This window comes from Hoplias malabaricus, chromosome 4 (genome assembly GCF_029633855.1).
Source record: "Hoplias malabaricus isolate fHopMal1 chromosome 4, fHopMal1.hap1, whole genome shotgun sequence".
Classification (NCBI taxonomy): Eukaryota; Metazoa; Chordata; class Actinopteri; order Characiformes; family Erythrinidae; genus Hoplias; species Hoplias malabaricus.
In genome coordinates this window covers 8008441-8026872 of record NC_089803.1, presented here as the reverse complement: position 1 = coordinate 8026872, position 18432 = coordinate 8008441, and positions in this window count along the sequence as shown.

The following is an 18432-nucleotide window of genomic DNA, read 5'->3' as shown; positions in this document are numbered from 1 at the left end:
TAAATACCATATTACTAAATCCAGCCTGTCTGTCATCTGGTGTGGATGATATAGAACAAAACATAGAAGAAAGATTAGAGGACTTTGACCCACTACCACAGCTAGAACTGGAGAAAATCATCTACTCGTCAAATTGTACGACCTGCACACTTGATGCAATACCAACAAAACTATTTAAAGAAGTATTACCAGTCATAATCAATCCCATTTTAACAATCATAAATTCGTCCCTTAGACTAGGTCACATACCCAAAGCATTTAAACTAGCAGTTATTAAGCCCCTGATCAAAAAAACGAATCTTGATCCTAGTGTACTATCCAATTACAGACCTATCTCTAACCTTCCCTTCATATCTAAGATCTTAGAAAAAGTTGTGGCCCAACAACTTAGGTCATACTTGCATAGGAATAACATATATGAAAAATTTCAATCTGGTTTTAGGCCACACCATAGCACCGAAACAGCTTTAGTTAAGATAACAAACGACCTTCTTCTCGCCTCTGATCGAGGCTGCGTATCCATGCTAGTTCTACTAGACCTCAGTGCAGCTTTCGATACAATTGATCATACTATTCTGCTAGAAAGATTAAAAAACATGGTTGGAATAATAGGAACAGCCCTATCATGGTTTAAGTCTTACCTCACAGAACGTTATCAGTTTGTAAACGTAAATAATGTTTCTTCTATTCATACAAAAATGAGATTTGGAGTTCCCCAAGGCTCCACTTTAGGACCTTTACTATTCATATTATACATGCTGCCACTGGGCAGAGTTATTAGCAGGCATGGCATTACCTTCCACAGTTACGCAGATGACACACAGTTATACATATCAGCCAAACCAGATGACAAACCTACACTAAAGAAAATGGAGGACTGTGTTAAAGAAGTGAAGCATTGGATGTCATACACTTTCCTTCTGCTAAACAGCGACAAAACCAAGGTTCTCCTTCTAGGTCCAAAACCTGCTATAAATAAGGTATCAGACTTAATACATAATTTTGACTTCCCTGTTCTCCCGAGCTCATCAGCTAAAAATCTGGGTGTCATAATTGATTCAGATCTATCATTTGATCAGCATACAGGTAACATTACAAGAACAGCTTTCCTACATCTTCGGAACCTCGCTAAGTTAAGAAATTCCTTATCCCTCCCAGATGCGGAAAAATTAGTTCACGCTTTTATTACATCAAGATTAGATTATTGCAATGCACTTTTATCAGGATGCTCCAGCAGAAACTTGAGCAAACTCCAGTTAATTCAAAATGCTGCAGCCAGGGTCCTCACTAAAACTAGAAAATTTGATCATATCAGCCCAGTCTTATCTGCCCTTCACTGGCTTCCAGTTAAATTCCGTATTGATTACAAAATTCTTTTACTCACGTATAAATCCTTACATGGTCTCGCCCCTGAATACTTGCAAGACCTCATCACACACTATGAACCACCAAGATTACTCAGATCTCAGGGCGCCGGCCTCTTACTAGTACTCAGAATTCATAAGACGTCAGCGGGGGAGAAAGCCTTCTCCTACAAAGCCCCTCAGCTCTGGAACAATCTTCCAGCTAGTGTTCGGGACGCAGACACAGTCACTATGTTTAAGTCTAGGCTCAAAACACACTTGTTCAGTTTAGCCTTTGGCAACTAACCTCTGTCTAGTTTAAGGTTGTCGTTTCAGGAACTCATGGGCATGGAGAATCAGGGTAAACCTGGATGATGTGCTCACAATTTATCTTGCTTGGAACGAAAGGATGTCTTTGCCTGAGCTCCTTCTGGTTTCCCTCCTCCCAGTCTGTTACAGTCAGATCCCTCACTACACTAAAGAAAATATTCACATGCTCTTATTCTCTGCTGCACTCAACTAAACTAACTGCTTCCCTTTTACTGTTTTACTGTTTTCTGAGAGAATGGTGGCCCACTGATGGAAGATTGTTTGCTGGATTCTCCTGCGGCTCAGACCAGACCACACCAGACCAGACCAGACCAGACCAGCTGCTCACCTTATTATTATTATTATTATTATTATGTAGCATAATGACACTTCATTGGTGATCATTTAAAATTCAATCTATAGTTTGATCAGAGGAGGATGGGTCCCCTTTGTGAGTCTTGGTTCCTCCCAAGGTTTCTTCCTCCAGCCTCGAGGGAGTTTTTCCTTGCCACTGTCGCCTTCGGCTTGCTTGCATTGGGCTTTGATTTAAATGTTCTGTTTTGAAACTGTGAAGCTGCTTTGTGACAACGTCAGTTGTAAAAGGCGCTATACAAATAAATTTGATTTGATTTGATTTGATTAATGTGGAGTATTAAAACAGCAAATGATTTTAAAATCCAGTGTTAAGTATAGGCCACTGAGCAGTGAATTATTAACTGTCATAATAAAATATAAACTTATGTATTTAAACCTCTTCCAAAAAGATTCCAAATACAGATGACAATTATTCACAAAGGACAGTGGTGCCACTCATTTCACACCTGATCATTATAACTCCTTATGTCTTTGTCAAAGGGTAATTAGAGAGAGATTGTTCAATAAAATAGAAGACTGTAGCCACAGTGTCAATGACAGTATTTCAAATGCCCAAGTGAGGAAAACAATGAAATAAAATGTAGAATACATGTTGAGATTTCCAGCTCAGCAGGACGGGACTGATGAAAAGAAAGTGATAAATGCCTTACACACCTTCAACTCCATTCACAAAGCCCTACAAATATGGTTTCTTCAAAACCATCTCATAGAATTTCCCTATTGTCAGTAGAACAGCACACTTTAAATGTGGCTGGGTCACACTTGTACAGTTTGTTCAACTGAAGACAAGAAAAACACAGATAAAGTAGTTTTATTGTTTTATTTTCACGTCCTGTCTGAAGAATGGGCTGCAGAACCCAGGTGCATCAGTGTAGAACCTGGGTTCTTATCAGTTTATAACAGAAAGCATAACTACTTTTAATGGCATACTTTCAACAAAGTTTTCAGTTCTTGACACATTTTTGTGTTGACTGTTTTGTGCAACAACTGGTCTGAGGAACTATCCTCAAAAACCATACACAGGGTGCATATATTTTTAATATAATTTTATACGTCTCTCAGCAGTTCACGCAGCACTCCAGTCAACACATGGTACAGGACGCTGGGTATTCCACACTGTAGAGTTTCCAGTCACTACACCTGTACATTTCACATCTGATAATCATTCATTAGAGTACAACTTTGTGTCTTAGAGTATTGAAATATCATAACACTAGTTACACGTACTGTCACACCACTGAGACTGTGCTCAGGCCTGGAATGATTGTTTTACAACGATGTCCTAAGAGGCAACACACTAGTGACAGCATTAAAATAGCTTGGACATTCACATCCAGGACTACATTTAATAGTGTACCCTCCAGGACAATGAGGGGCATCTCTGAAAGACATCACAGAAACATGTAGATATTCTTTTACAGTTTTAGTGAAACAAAACAGATCAATATAAAGTATCCACATACCCTTCATTCCAATTAAACATTTCTAAAACTAACCCCAGTTTTATTCACTGTGAAGGCTACAGCACAGTAAGCAAAGTGAAAAGTGAAGTTCCCAGTTCAGCTGTAAGAGCAGTCACACATCTACCTGGTGAATGCCTGGTGGTATCCATTAACCCCCCTCTACCGTTCAGATTCAACAAGCTGAATTCATCTGAAAGACAGTAGTGTGAACTAACACAGTGCTGTTCAGATATTATAGAGTACAATGTACAGTGTGTCTGAGGAGTAAGCTACATGTTCATGAAAACATTTCATTTGACTGATTTTTTTTTCTCTTGTTCTCTAGGGAGGCGGTCGCATTTTCTCCCTCTCCGCTCCTTATCTTTCCTGCTCACTTCTCTGGTCTTGTCTTGTCTACCCTCAGAGACTCTCTTAGCACCGCTCTTGGAACTAAAATTAGTAATAGAATTGATCAGCTGGTCTCTCAACGCTATTGACACCATCTTGTCAAGGAGAAGCTTGGGCACGGGGGAGCCCTCCTGTCCTGATGGAACGACGCCGGCTGGATATGCCATGGATGGATGGGAGAGGTGGTGCGTGGTATGTCTGGCGCCTCTTTACATTGAGGACATCAAAGATGTATACCTATTTGGATTTACGATCGTGGGCTTTCTGCTGATTGGATTAGGCGGTGCCCTGGTTTATCGGAAAATTAAAAGAGTTGAGTCAGTTGTAAACAGCCCAAGGAAACTGACCAACATGATTGATAGGATGGGCAGAGCCTGGCGCACAGACTGGGACTGAGAGTAGAAGCTTGGATTGCATCAAGGAGCAAATAACAGCTTTGAACTCCCAGATTGAACGTCTGGAAGACCCGTGCAAAAATGGAACTGTGAATCAGAGGGACTATTAGCTCAAAACTCAGCTCAGGTCTCTGATTCTAACAAGCTGAATTGATCTGTTTTGGCTGCCCCTGCAGGAGGAATGGTCGCTATGGAGATCTGCTGCACCTCCCCCTGTCTGAACTGCGGGCTCAAGGACACATGACTGCTACTACATTCTTGGACATTTTCACAAACTGAACCTGCCCCCCCCCCTTTTCCCCCCTTGAACTCCTACTGATTTTATCCACGCCACTGAAACTATCTGTGTGTATTGCTTGTGTGCTACAGGTGTTGTTTTTTTCACGATCACACATAGTGCTTCCTTAAGGCACAGTCTGTGACCTTCTTTTTTTTTTTTTTACTAACACTTCCCTGTTGTAATCCTGCTGTTTTTTTCTAACTGTAAGATGGCGCCGGCACCTGCTGTCGTCGAGTCTGTTGCGCTCACCTAGCCCCTGTTTAGGTGAGTGGACAGACGGAATGTATTTTAGCTGCAATGTTGTACTTGTATAACTTTGTATGTGACAAATAAATTGAATCTGAATCTGAATCTGATGTCTGTGTATCTTGCAGGTGACATTCTCTAAACTCAACTAGAATGCATTTCTAAGCCTTACTGATATAACCTTAACAAAGTCATAAACTGTGGTTATCACTCAGGTAAAAAATCAAATGACCACCTGAGTGCTGTGTGTAGTGTGTACAGAAACATACACCGTATTCAGCTGATGACATTAAACAACCTGAATGTAATCACCATGCACTAGTGTGTGTTTTTGATGAAGGTATGTGAAAGACTAGATCATGTGTACCACAGATGTTTGAATTACATACGAATCTTGTGCCAGTAGAACACACTGTTTTCTGTTCATTTACAACTTACACATAACCCAACTCACCCATCAGCCTTCATCTGGACTGGACTGTTCTGTCAGAAAAGACGTCTATAAAGAATGGTTAATATACAGTGACTGTGTGAGGAATGAAAAACAATCTTGACAGGGTTTGTACCTTGTTTTTGATAAACTTCTAGTGGCTAGGATCCAGTCGTGTTGAGACTGAGCTACAAAAGATAAAAATATTCAGCTCTTTTTTGTATCATAATGGAGGGCACTCCAGACACAGCACAGAGCTGAACATCAGGACGACACACAAACATCACCATTCCCTGACGCTACAGACAACAGCCAAAGATACACTCATTCATTCATTGTCTGTAAGCGCTTCTCCAGTTCAGGGTCACAGTGGGTCTGGAGCCTACCCGGAATCACTGGGTTCAAGGCAGGAACACACCCTGGAGGGGGCGCCAGTCCTTCACAGGCGATGAACACACACACACACGCCAAAGATGTATATTAAAGAAAAATAGCCTAATTTTCCAGCATTAATTGCACTGACAGCACAAACCTGGCTATGACTTTAGAACATGCAGTAAGTAAGAACATCATGTAGAGTGAAAAATAATAACCTGACCTGCAGAACTCTGAAAGTTATGAGGAACACTGAACATGTTTTTCACAGCAACATTTCATTAGGAACACTGAACAGTTCCTATGAGTGCCAACATTAAACCTGAAAATGGTCCGTCTCTGTCTCCAAACCCACTGGGGTTAGCTGTGTCCAGCTGATAAATCAGGACCTGTGAGGTACACAGTTTGTGATGGAAATGTATGTCAATGTTTACTTTTTTTTTTTTACAAATTCAAGCCATCAATTTATAGAATTATTTCAGTGAATGTTTACAAAGAAGTGTATCTCTAGCAGAAAAAAAGCATGATTTAACGTTAGTGTTCACAGAAACTTTAATTCTTCTGCTTACAGTACAGTTGTTACTTTTAAAGAATCCCACCCGCAAGATGAAAAATATCATTTAAAATGTAATACGTTTCAATAAGAAAAAAGAACTGAATCTGTACCAAGAAAAAACACACAAAATTATCTGTAACAACAGTAGGGTGACCATATTTGAGTTTTCAAAAGAGAGGACACATGGGGCAGGGAGGCAGCACAAATGCTTCCATGAACATGTAACTATGCTGCTGAAATTTAATACATTAACAAATACTCGTTAACAAGATAAACAACAAATGTATTTTTGGACAGATTCCTTTTCATTCAACATTTGGCCCTAAACATTCATTCATTCATTATCTGTAACCCTTATCCAGTTCAGGGTCGCGGTGGGTCCAGAGCCTACCTGGAATCATTGGGCGCAAGGCAGGAATACACCCTGGAGGGGGCGCCAGTCCTTCACAGGGCAACATAGACATATACACACACACACACACACACACACCTACAGACACTTTTGAGTCACCAATCCACCTACCAACATGTGTTTTTTAGACTGTGGGAGGAAACCGGAGCACCCGGAGGAAACCCACGCAGACACAGAGAGAACACACCATACTCCTCACAGACAGTCACCCGGAGGAAACCTACGCAGACACAGGGAGAACACACCACACTCCTCACAGACAGTCACCCAGAGGAAACCCATGCAGACACAGGGAGAACACACCACACTCCTCACAGACAGTCACCTGGAGGAAACCCACACAGACACAGGGAGAACACGCCACACTCCTCATAGACAGTCACCCGGAGGAAACCCACACAGACACAGAGAGAACACACCACACTCCTCATAGACAGTCACCCGGAGGAAACCCACGCAGACACAGAGAGAACACACCACACTCCTCACAGACAGTCACCCGGAGGAAACCCACACAGACACAGGGAGAACACACCACACTCCTCACAGACAGTCACCCGGAGGAAACCCACACAGACACAGAGAGAACACACCACACTCCTCATAAACAGTCACCCGGAGGAAACCCACGCAGACACAGAGAGAACACACCACACTCCTCACAGACAGTCACCCGGAGGAAACCCACACAGACACAGGGAGAACACACCACACTCCTCACAGACAGTCACCCAGAGGAAACCTACGCAGACACAGGGAGAACACACCACACTCCTCACAGACTGTCACCCGGAGGAAACCCACGCGGACATGAGGAGAACACACCACACTCCTCACAGACAGTCACCCGGAGGAAACCCACACAGACACAGGGAGAACACACCACACTCCTCACAGACAGTCACCCGGAGGAAACCCACGCAGACACAGAGAGAACACACCACACTCCTCACAGACAGCCACCCGGAGGAAACCCACACAGACACAGGGAGAACACACCACACTCCTCACAGACAGCCACCCGGAGGAAACCCACACAGACACAGGGAGAACACACCACACTCCTCACAGACAGCCACCCGGAGGAAACCCACGCAGACACAGAGAGAACACACCACACTCCTCACGAACAGTCACCCGGAGGAAACCCACACAGACACAGGGAGAACACACCACACTCCTCACAGACAGTCACCCGGAGGAAACCCACGCGGACATGAGGAGAACACACCACACTCCTCACAGACAGTCACCCGGAGGAAACCCACGCAGACACAGAGAGAACACACCACGCTCCTCACAGACAGTCACCCGGAGGAAACCCGCGCGGACACAGGGAGAACACAGAACACTCCTCACAGACAGTCACCCGGAGGAAACCCACGCAGACACAGGGAGAACACACCACACTCCTCACAGACAGTCACCCGGAGGAAACCCACGCAGACACAGGGAGAACACACCACACTCCTCACAGACAGTCACCCGGAGGAAACCCACGCAGACACAGAGAGACCCACAGCGACCCTGAACTGGATAAGCGGTTACAGATAATGAATGAATTAATTAATATTTTTTGTAATTTCTTGACAGTTTATTATCATTGAAAGCCTGTTATTTTCTGTTTACACCACACTTCAAATATGAAGTCCATTATTAAAGCGAATAGTTTACACCAGAAATTTCATGATCATAACAGAAACGGAGGAGTTTACTTTTTAACTGTGTTTTTTAAACATTACTAAAAGCAAGCACCACATTTTATCAACCAGAAGTAATACAGACTTCATAAATGATCAGAGCTTCGCTGGGATCCAGACATTTATGTAAAACACTTATATTTCATATTCTATAAGGTCTGTCTGATAAAACGTGCTGTATTTGAGAGCTATAATTCAATCTCTCCCCTGGTCCGTATTTAATGATCCGGAGATTTGGCCTGTTTTCTTCTAAAGTCAGTGTTAAACAGAAAATCTGCTCAGATGTAACTTTATAAACTCGTCAGAAGGACAGTAACGGTCGGGTGTGTCCGTGTATTTGTGTCGTCATAGGGACGACATTCAGTTTTTTTATATATATATATATATATATAGATCAGAACGTGAAACGCTTCCAAATACGAGGAAGAGACTATGAAAAATTACCTTGACAACTTTCTACACGTTTCTGTTGGAGGCTCCAGTAAAACACTGTGATGTGGAGCTCGGCTGAAAGTGGTGTAAACACAAGAAGGTGCGCGCGGCGAAGTGTGTCCCATTTCTGCTCTGAGCTCCAAGCTCTTGAACCCTTGATACCGGCGCGAACCTTTGGCTCACCTACAACAACGTCATCACACGTCATCGTATCATCTGGTCACCCTAAACACCAGTCATCACTGCACACTGGTGAATCCCCTGATATTCATGAAAATAATGAAAAGATAAACATAACTGGACGTACAACCAGGTCAACAAAACAGCACCTGACATCACATACAATATGTGCCCCACTACACACTGTAACGATATTTATCTACGATTCTACTCATTTATATTTACATATTATATGCCACTTGTGTATCGAGCAAAACACAGACAACAATATAACAAAGAGTTTTATAAATGACTTTCAAACTAATTATTTTTATTTACACCACATCAGGGCGGTGTACTTCTTCAGTTAACTTCTGATTCATCTTTGAAATGTTCGTCTCACGGGGGGAATGTGAGCCGTATTCGAATTTAGGGTAGTGAATGATTTTGGAACACTACCTCAAAATAGTGCCCTACAAAGTGAATAGGGCACAGTTTCGGACACAGGAATAGTGCTGAACCCGGACGTAGAGGCTACAGCGAGAGCGCGCTCCTCGCTTTGAAAGAGGAAACGAAGCACGTTTAACACTGAGGACGGACGGGGTTTGGACTGAACTCGCCGTAGGACGAATAAAGGAACACAATCATTAAATAAATACGGACCAAATCTGCGGAGTATTTAGGAGTTGACCATGGGGTCTGTTCTACTGCAGATTTTACATCTCATTATATTTCTCCCAGTTCTCGGAGGTGAGTTTGTCTCTGAATTAATCCGCCGTTTCTAAAGTGAAACTAAACCTGTGGAACGAGTCAGAAATGTTACAGTTTGATAAAATAATCACAGGTTAAATTTAAACCAATCTCATAGTTGATATAGAGAGTGTGTTGTGTTTAAATGAAGTTAGAACAAAGTGAGTTCCAGCTCTTGGTTGGTGTTTTCTGCTCAGTGGGTCTGTCTTTACTGGGAGAGGAACAGTTCACGGAAGTCGCCTCGGCTCCATTTTAGAGTTGAATATAGAACCCCATTGGGCTCTAAACGTGTGAAGACGTAAAATTATGTCGTGATAACGTGACCAAAAATGACATGTTTACACGCTTTTTAAGGTTTTCGCCAGTGGGAGGCCTCAAATCTGGGTGAACTTACATATTCATAATAGGACTTACATCACACACTGTAGCTGACACGAAACATAAATCCTTTGTGAACATAGTTCCTAAGTTTCATCTGAATTATTAGTGACATAGTGAGCTAAGCGCTGACCTATGGCTAATTTGAGCCCTACGTGAGCAGTGTGAAGACAGCAATACTAGTAAAGCTGATCCCCATGGCAATACAGTGTCAACACAAACCCATAGTGAAATGAACTTTCTAGATCTTCTTCTTTCTGTAAACCTGTATAATGTGTTTAAAGATACATTCATTTACTCATGTTTTACTTAATTATGTATATCTACACCTATATATACATTAATACTTGAGAGGTTAAATCTCCTTCAAAATGGAATTGAACAAAAAAGCTGAATTAAAAACTGCGTTTTTCAGCAGTAAATTCAGTGGTGGTTGAAGAGAGGGGTTTATATATATAGGGTGGTACGCTTTTTGAGGCTTCTCCACACCGTAACTCTCCCTGATGTGGGGAAAACAGTAAAGGTGGACTCATCAGAGAACAATACATGTTTCACATTGTCCACAGCCCAAGATTTGTGCTCCTTGCACCATTGAAACCGATGTTTGGCATTGGCATGAGTGACCAAAGGTGTGTCTACAGCAGCCCGGCCGTGTGTATTGACCCTGTGGAGCTCCCGACGGACAGTTCTGGTGGAAACAGGAGAGCTGAGGTGCACATTTAATTCCGTCGTGATTTGGGCATGTTTTTTGGATACAGTCCGGGTCAGCACCCGAACATCCCTCTCAGACAGCTTCCTCTTGCGTCCACAGTGAATCCTGTTGGATGTGTATCGTCCTTCTTGGTGGTGTGCTGACATTACCCTGGATACCGTGGCTCTTGATACATCACAGAGACTTGCTGTCTTGGTCACAGATGCGCCAGCAAGACATGCACCAACAATTTGTCCTCTTTTGAACTCTGGTGTGTCACCCGTAATGTTGTGTGCATTGCAATATTTTGAGCAAAACTGTGCTCTTACCCTCTGCTAATTAACCCTTCACACTCTGCTCTTACTGGTGCAATGTGCAATGTTTCTAGCCATGAAACCTCTCACACTAAGGTGTGAGTGTGTGTGTGTATATATATATATATATATATATATATATATATATATATATATATATATATATATATATATATATATATATATATATATATATATATACACACCAGTAGATGGCAGTAAAGAATCATGATTCACGAAATACAGATTTAACGTGTTAACACAGAGAATCCAACACGTTTAGAGACCAATGGCGTTCCATAGTTGAACTTGATTCTCTGTGTTAACACGTATCGTATAATTTCGAGTTAACACATAGCGTATAATTTTGTGTTAACACGCGAGGGTATTTACATGTTAACGCGTTATGAACATGTTAACATGTTAAGTCTTAGTATTTCGTGAATCATGATTCTTTCATGTCACCTACTGATGTATTGCGTTTTTGCTGAAACAACATAAAGCCTTAACTCACCAAATAATGGAAACATCCCAGTGTTTAATGTTCTGAAGAATGTTTATGTGATTTTGTATAAAAATTATACATATATAAATACGTTTAAAAGCGCGCGCACACACACACACACACACATATACATAACCCCTCACTTCAACCACCACTGAATTTACTGCTGAAAAAAAGCCCATTTTTAATTCAGAATTTTTTTTTGTTCAATTTCATTTTGAAGTAGATTTAACCTCTCTTAATGTGTATATATAGAAGTAGATATACATAATTAAATAAAACATGAGTAAATCAATGTATCTTTAAACACATTATACATGTTTACAGAAGGAGGATGATCTGGAAAGTTCATTTCACTATGGGTTTGTATTGACACTGTAGTGTTTAGCAGTATGCTATTAAAAGAATGTACATCATTTATCAATGTGAATGAATTATGCCTCAGTATGTGTCTCACAGTGTGAGAGAATAGTGATGTTTGTTTGATATAAAATTATGAAAAGCTTTAGGGCATTTTATGAATGAAGTTATACAGTAATGTGCATGTTTACAAATTGTAAGGTACTAAACGCCAGAGTCTTTTATTGTGAAAAATAAACTTCTAGTTGCCATGGGGATCAGCTTTACTAGTACTGCTGTCTTCACACTGCTCACGTAGGGCTCAACGTAGCCATAGGTCAGCGCTTAGCTCACTATGTCACTAATAATTCAGATGAAACTTAGGGACTATGTTCACAAAGGATTTGTTTTGTGTCAGCTACAGTGTGTGATGTAAGTCCTATTATGAATATGTATAAATACACCTGGATTTGAGGCCTCCCACTGGCGAAACCCTTAAGATGCGTTTAAATGTTATTTTTGGTCACGTTATCACGACATACGTTCACGTTTAGAGTCCAACGACGTTCTATAATTTTACTGCCGTCAGTCACCTCGCCGTTGGTCTCTGAACATGTTGGATTCTCCGCGTTAACACGCGAAGGCATTTATGGAACGCCGTTGGGAACACATTTAGAACAGCAGTAAACTCTGGTGGTTGAAGTGAGGGGTTATGTATATGTATGTGTGTGTGTGCATGTATATGTATGTGTGTGTGTGCATGTATATGTATGTGTGTGTGCGTGCGCTTTTAAACGTATTAATATATGTATAATGTTTATACAAAGTCTCATAAAAACATTGTTCAGAACATTAAACACTGGAATGTTTCCATTATTTGGTGAGTTAAGGCTTTATGTTGTTTCAGCAATAACGCCATACACCAGTAGGTGACAGTAAAGCATCATGATTCACGAAATACACAAACTTAACGTGTTAACACCTAAATACCGTAGCGTGTTAATACGAAATTATACGCTACGTGTTAACACGGAGAATCCAACACGTTTAGAGTCCAATGGCGTTCCATTATTTTTGGTCACGTTATAACAACAAAATGTTATGTGTTAACAGGCAAATTTTTTAAAAACGTGTTAACACACGTGTTATATAAAGTATTTTATTTATATATATATATATATATATATATATATATATATATATATATATATATATATACAGAATCTCATAAAAGACATTGTTCAGAACATTATACACTGGTATTTTTCCGTTATTTGGGAAGTTAAGGCTTTATGTTGTTTCAGCAATAACGCCATACACCAGTAGGTGGCAGTAAAGCATCATGATTCACCAACATCATAATTCCCCACAGGGAAAAATTTCAAATACACAACCTTAGTGTTAACACGTTCGAAGCGCATTAACCCGTAAGTACATTAGCGTGTTAACACGAAATTAACACAGAGAATCCAACACGTTTAGAGCCCAACCGCGTTTCATATTTCACTGCCGTCTGCCCTTGTTCGGTTCTCTTCAGAGGAAACACGAACTCTGCTTATTACTATTTTATCTTAGTTATATTTCAACATTGTTCTTTTACATCGTTTATATCACTACATTTATAGACTTCAGACATGATTTTTATGTTAATATCTACAATGTGTGTATATATATATATATTTAGTGAATTTTGAATAGTAAGATTTTTAGTGTTGACTGTGTCATTGATTGACATTGATGTTAGCAGTGATATTTTATAAGAAATGTTTTTAAGAAAATTAGGTCAAATATATACTCCATCCAGCCATAACATTAAAAACATTTCCATGTTTCTACACTCTGTTCATTCCCAGCTCCACTGTCCACAGGATCACTTTGTAGTTTCACAATTACACTCTGTAGTCCATCTGTTGTTCTGCATACTTTGTTTGCCCCTGTTCTTCAATGGTCAGGACCCCTAGAGAGCAGGTGAGATTTGGGTGGTGCATCGTTGTCAGTGCATCAGTGGTGGTGTGTTAGTGTGTGTTGTGCTGGTGTGAGTGGATCAGATCAGATCAGTACCGCTGCTAAAGTGAGAATTCATTTATGTATCTAACTAACTCACTGTAGTAATTAATTTAAAGTTTTATAAGATCATGTATCCTGGCTGTTATGTATTCCTGGTGGTTGCTAACAACATCCCAGCACCACCTTGCAATATCCTAGAAATATCCAATTATTTGAATTATTACAGAAAACAACTAAAACAACACCCTAGCAACAACCCTGGGATATCAATGCTACTACCAAACATAAACATATCAGATGCCTTAGCAACCACCTGGAAAATGCATTATCTTTATATGTAATTATCTTTATATGCAAATACACTTTTAATCCTCAATTTTATATCACTGTATTTTAAATGTACATGTATTTTTATACAGTGACAACTTTTAATTTATTTTTTTTAAATATTTTATTCCCTAGTCTTTGTATCTGCAGAACCACCAATCAACATCACTGTCAGTGTGGGTTCTACTGCTGTTCTCCCTTGTGATTGGAGCCGTGAATCCAGCGCACTGTCGTCCAGTGAGAGTCCTCAGGTGGAGTGGCGTATCTCCTCTGGAGTTGTGTTTGAGAAACACCAGCAGAAGCTGTTCCAGAGCGAGGGGTATGAAGGGCGTGTGGATGTTCCTGAAGATCAGCTGCTGAAGGGGAACTATTCTCTGGTTCTGAACAACGTTAGAACTGAGGATGAAGGAGAATATGAATGTAATCTGCTGCGCCGATCTAAACGTGCCCTCCTCCCGAGGGTGAAGCTCTCAGTTGTTGGTGAGGAGATCAGACCTGGTGTTTATAGAGGATGTTTTTTTTTTCTTTTTATGATATTTTTTTTAATCCCAAAGACCCACCTGACCATGAAAAAGGATAAGGAATATTTCCATTAAATAATGTTATATATATTCTTATGAATGAATATTGTTGCTGTCCAATAGAAAACATCTGCCAAAATAGTAATGGAAGTCAGTGTAAAAAATATTTCTATTGGTCATTCATCAGGAAATGTACACACAGTGTGAAGGACAGCTGCTGTGTTCAGATGATGTAGTGAACTAAACATCCACAAACACAGAGATATGTGTTTTAAATTGGACAGGGATGATATATTAATGTATATTATAATATATAATGTAATTCAGTTAGTTCATCAGTAGAGTTATTAGTGTAATGTGTAAGGTTCTGTCTAACACATTATTTCTATGTTTCTATTTTCTCTACAGAAAATACAGACAGGAGCCACAGTGCACAGAGAGTGTCTTATGGTGAGTCCATTACTGACTTAGATTTGTGTTTCTAGGTTATTAGAAATGGACTTGTTTATAAATGATCTGATGGGGGCCCTGTTTGTCTCTAGGCCAATCACCACTAAACACTGTCCTTTTCTTATCCACTGTGTTTAGAAACACGTTCGTAATGAGTTAAAAGAAGTGAGAAAGATCTCAATACACCACACAGACAGAAACACTGAGACTCAGCCACATCCTCAGAGCATCATCCAGAGGGAGGGGGACACAAAGAAGAGGCGTAACACATAACAGAAACCTGAGGCACAAACGTAGTGATCGACCGATATATCGGCAGATTTTTTGGCATTTTTTATAAAATCGGCACCGGACGACATATTAGCGCAAGAGGCCGATATTTACAAGATGCACACAGGCACTGCTATGGGCAGCTCCGTCATTCTGGCTGTTCATTTTGCCATCTTACAGACACATAATTGAGCACAAGTACAGGAGTACAGGCCTCCAACCTGTAGCTGCATGTGTCTCATCAGAGAAAACGGTATGAATTATTTTCTCTTCTTCAGCTCTCACTATTTGTTACTGGCTGCTCTTTGTAACATACACTCAATAATCTGCATCATAAATGACTGAGTGGATAGTTGTAACCTAAAAACTCAGCGTTATTTAGCCTCTTATTTCACTCATTGGTCGGCGGCGCCTATAAAAAATCACTCACTGTTATATCCATCAGTATATCTCAAGTACTACAGGTCCACAGTCAACAGTCAATGTACCAAATGAAAGATTAAAGTCACTGATTTTCATTGATTTAGTCATTTTATAGATGATCCCACTCAATAAATAAGTATTTTTGGTCTAAATATACCTTGGCAGGAAATTGTTATGAAAAAATATTAGTGAAAGTACAGATTTTCTGATTTTTCACAGTGCCATATTTGAGTAATGTGTAAATATCAAACACCAATCGAACGGTCAGACTCTCAGGATCACGAGGATATACACTAAAATGTAGGACTAAGGATTTAAAGCTGAAAAAATAAGATATTCAAAACCGCTGCTTCTCGAAGCCTGAAGAGCCCACAAGCGGCTCACACACAAAGTTAGCACAGCGGCGCTTACCTTAGATAGTCCCCTTCAAACCGAGACTAAATCTGAGTCGCTCCGTCAAACCGTTCGTGAGTAATCCTCATGTTTATGTCAAGAGTGCTGTCCGAAAAAAATAGTACTTTTCAAAAAATAATTAAAATATGATCCCCATGGCTGCTGCGTAGAATAGACTCAGCTTTCCAACGACATGTCAATCAAATATGTAGACCAATCAGGGGCAGAGTTATGGCGATGTGCACCCAAGGAGGAGGGACAAACACACAGCAGAGCGCATGTTTTCAGCTCCTAATGGACCCAGACACCGCGAGAGACTCGAACAGTTCTGTTTAACAGCCACCAACTCCACAAACAATAATCAAGTCAATAAACATGTTTCAAAGCTTAGATGTCTTTTACTAGTTACATTTCCTCACTGAGGACATTTAAATGCAGAGGGGGTGTGGAGGAGGTTGCCTTGATCTACAGCCAATCAGAGTGCAGCTCTCGCCTTTAACACCTCAGTCATTTAAAGGAACGCTGTACTCGGTGAGAAACAAGTGTAAACATCAGAAATAAACTCAGTACATCAGAATAAAACACACCATAACTAAGGGTTTTTACTGTTTGGTGAGGAACAGGAGATGAGATTCTCACAGAAAGTAAAGAAAAACACTAAGATGTTGACATTAGGTCTAGACCAGATATGTACACTATTTTTACAGTAAAATTAATAATTTTCCTTATGGAGAGCTTGGGGTCTAAAGAGACACTTGGAGAGGTCATCTGTCCACTGTCTGCTCCAGCTTCAGTAACTTCAGATCAGTAGGAGGTATCAACTCCAAATTTTACCTGATACAAGTTTAAAAAGAAAAATGTAACAGGACTCATGAACGCTTCAGTTTATAGTTTTTTTTTTCCCAAAAATAAGACAAGCGCCTACATGTTTGTTTTTTTGTGATTTTCTAAGGTTTTGACCACTTATATATATATATTTCAGGACTCTAAGTGGTTTCTTTTACAAATTTGAAGGGTTTTCTTTAAAAATAAATCATGATAATGCCTCTAGTTTATTCACTGCCTGAAGAATGGGAATATCGGCTTTACATATCAGCCATCGGCCACTACAGCTGTCTAAATATCAGCATCGGCATCGGCCATCAAAAAACCCTTAATGGTCGATCACTACACAGAAGACATAACACAAAGAAGAGGCCAGACATAACACACACAGAGCGGGTTAACTCTTTAATGTCGTTTTCTGCAGAGAGCAGGAGACGACTGCCCAGCTCCCAGAGTCTCAGCCTCTCCACTAATGTTCCCTCTGATTAATAAACAGTCATTGCTGAAAGTGTTGGGAGCCCTGAAATTCTCCAGATAATGAAGTATTTCTCCCAGAAAATTATTGCAAATACATGTTTTGTTTTACACGTTTATTTCTGTTGTGTGAATTGGAACAACACAAAAAAAATGAAAAAAGCCAAAAAAAAAGTTTTGTGTGAAATTATATACATTTTGGCTTTTTTCCTGTTTTTTGTGTTGCTCCAATTCACACAAAGGAAATAAACATGTGTTTAACAAAATATAACAAAACATGTATTTACAATAATGTTCTGGGAGGAATACTTTTAGGGGTGTCAACACTTTTGGCCCTGAGGGTATGTGTAATTCTACATATAAATTAATATAAATACACGTTAAATGAAAACTGATCTAAATATATAACAATGATATTTGTAATTTATTATGAATAATTAGTGTTAATATACGTCATTAAATATAAAATGTAATTTAAATGTAACCTCTGTCTGTGGTTAATTTATATCCAGAGTTTTTAACCAAAGCTGAAGACCTTCTTCACTGTTGGAGGCAGATGGAGCTTGTACAAAGAAAATGTCTTGTTTGTGCCAGTGATTATCCAGTTATTGTCCGGGCTGCATTTATATATTTATTCCTGAAAGCCTCAATGTCCACCAGAACCACGGGAACATGCATGCACTTTTTTTATAAACACACACACACACACACACAAACACACAAAATGAATAAATGAAAGTAAAAAACACAAACAATGTTGGAGATATTAACTCTGGAATTTAATCCGGAATATTTTATCACACAAGCGCTGAGTGCCATGATTTCCCTCAGAGGAGGAGTGAGAAAACACTGCAATGCTGATGTGGATGGAAATAAAACACACTAAAATACAACAATAAAAAT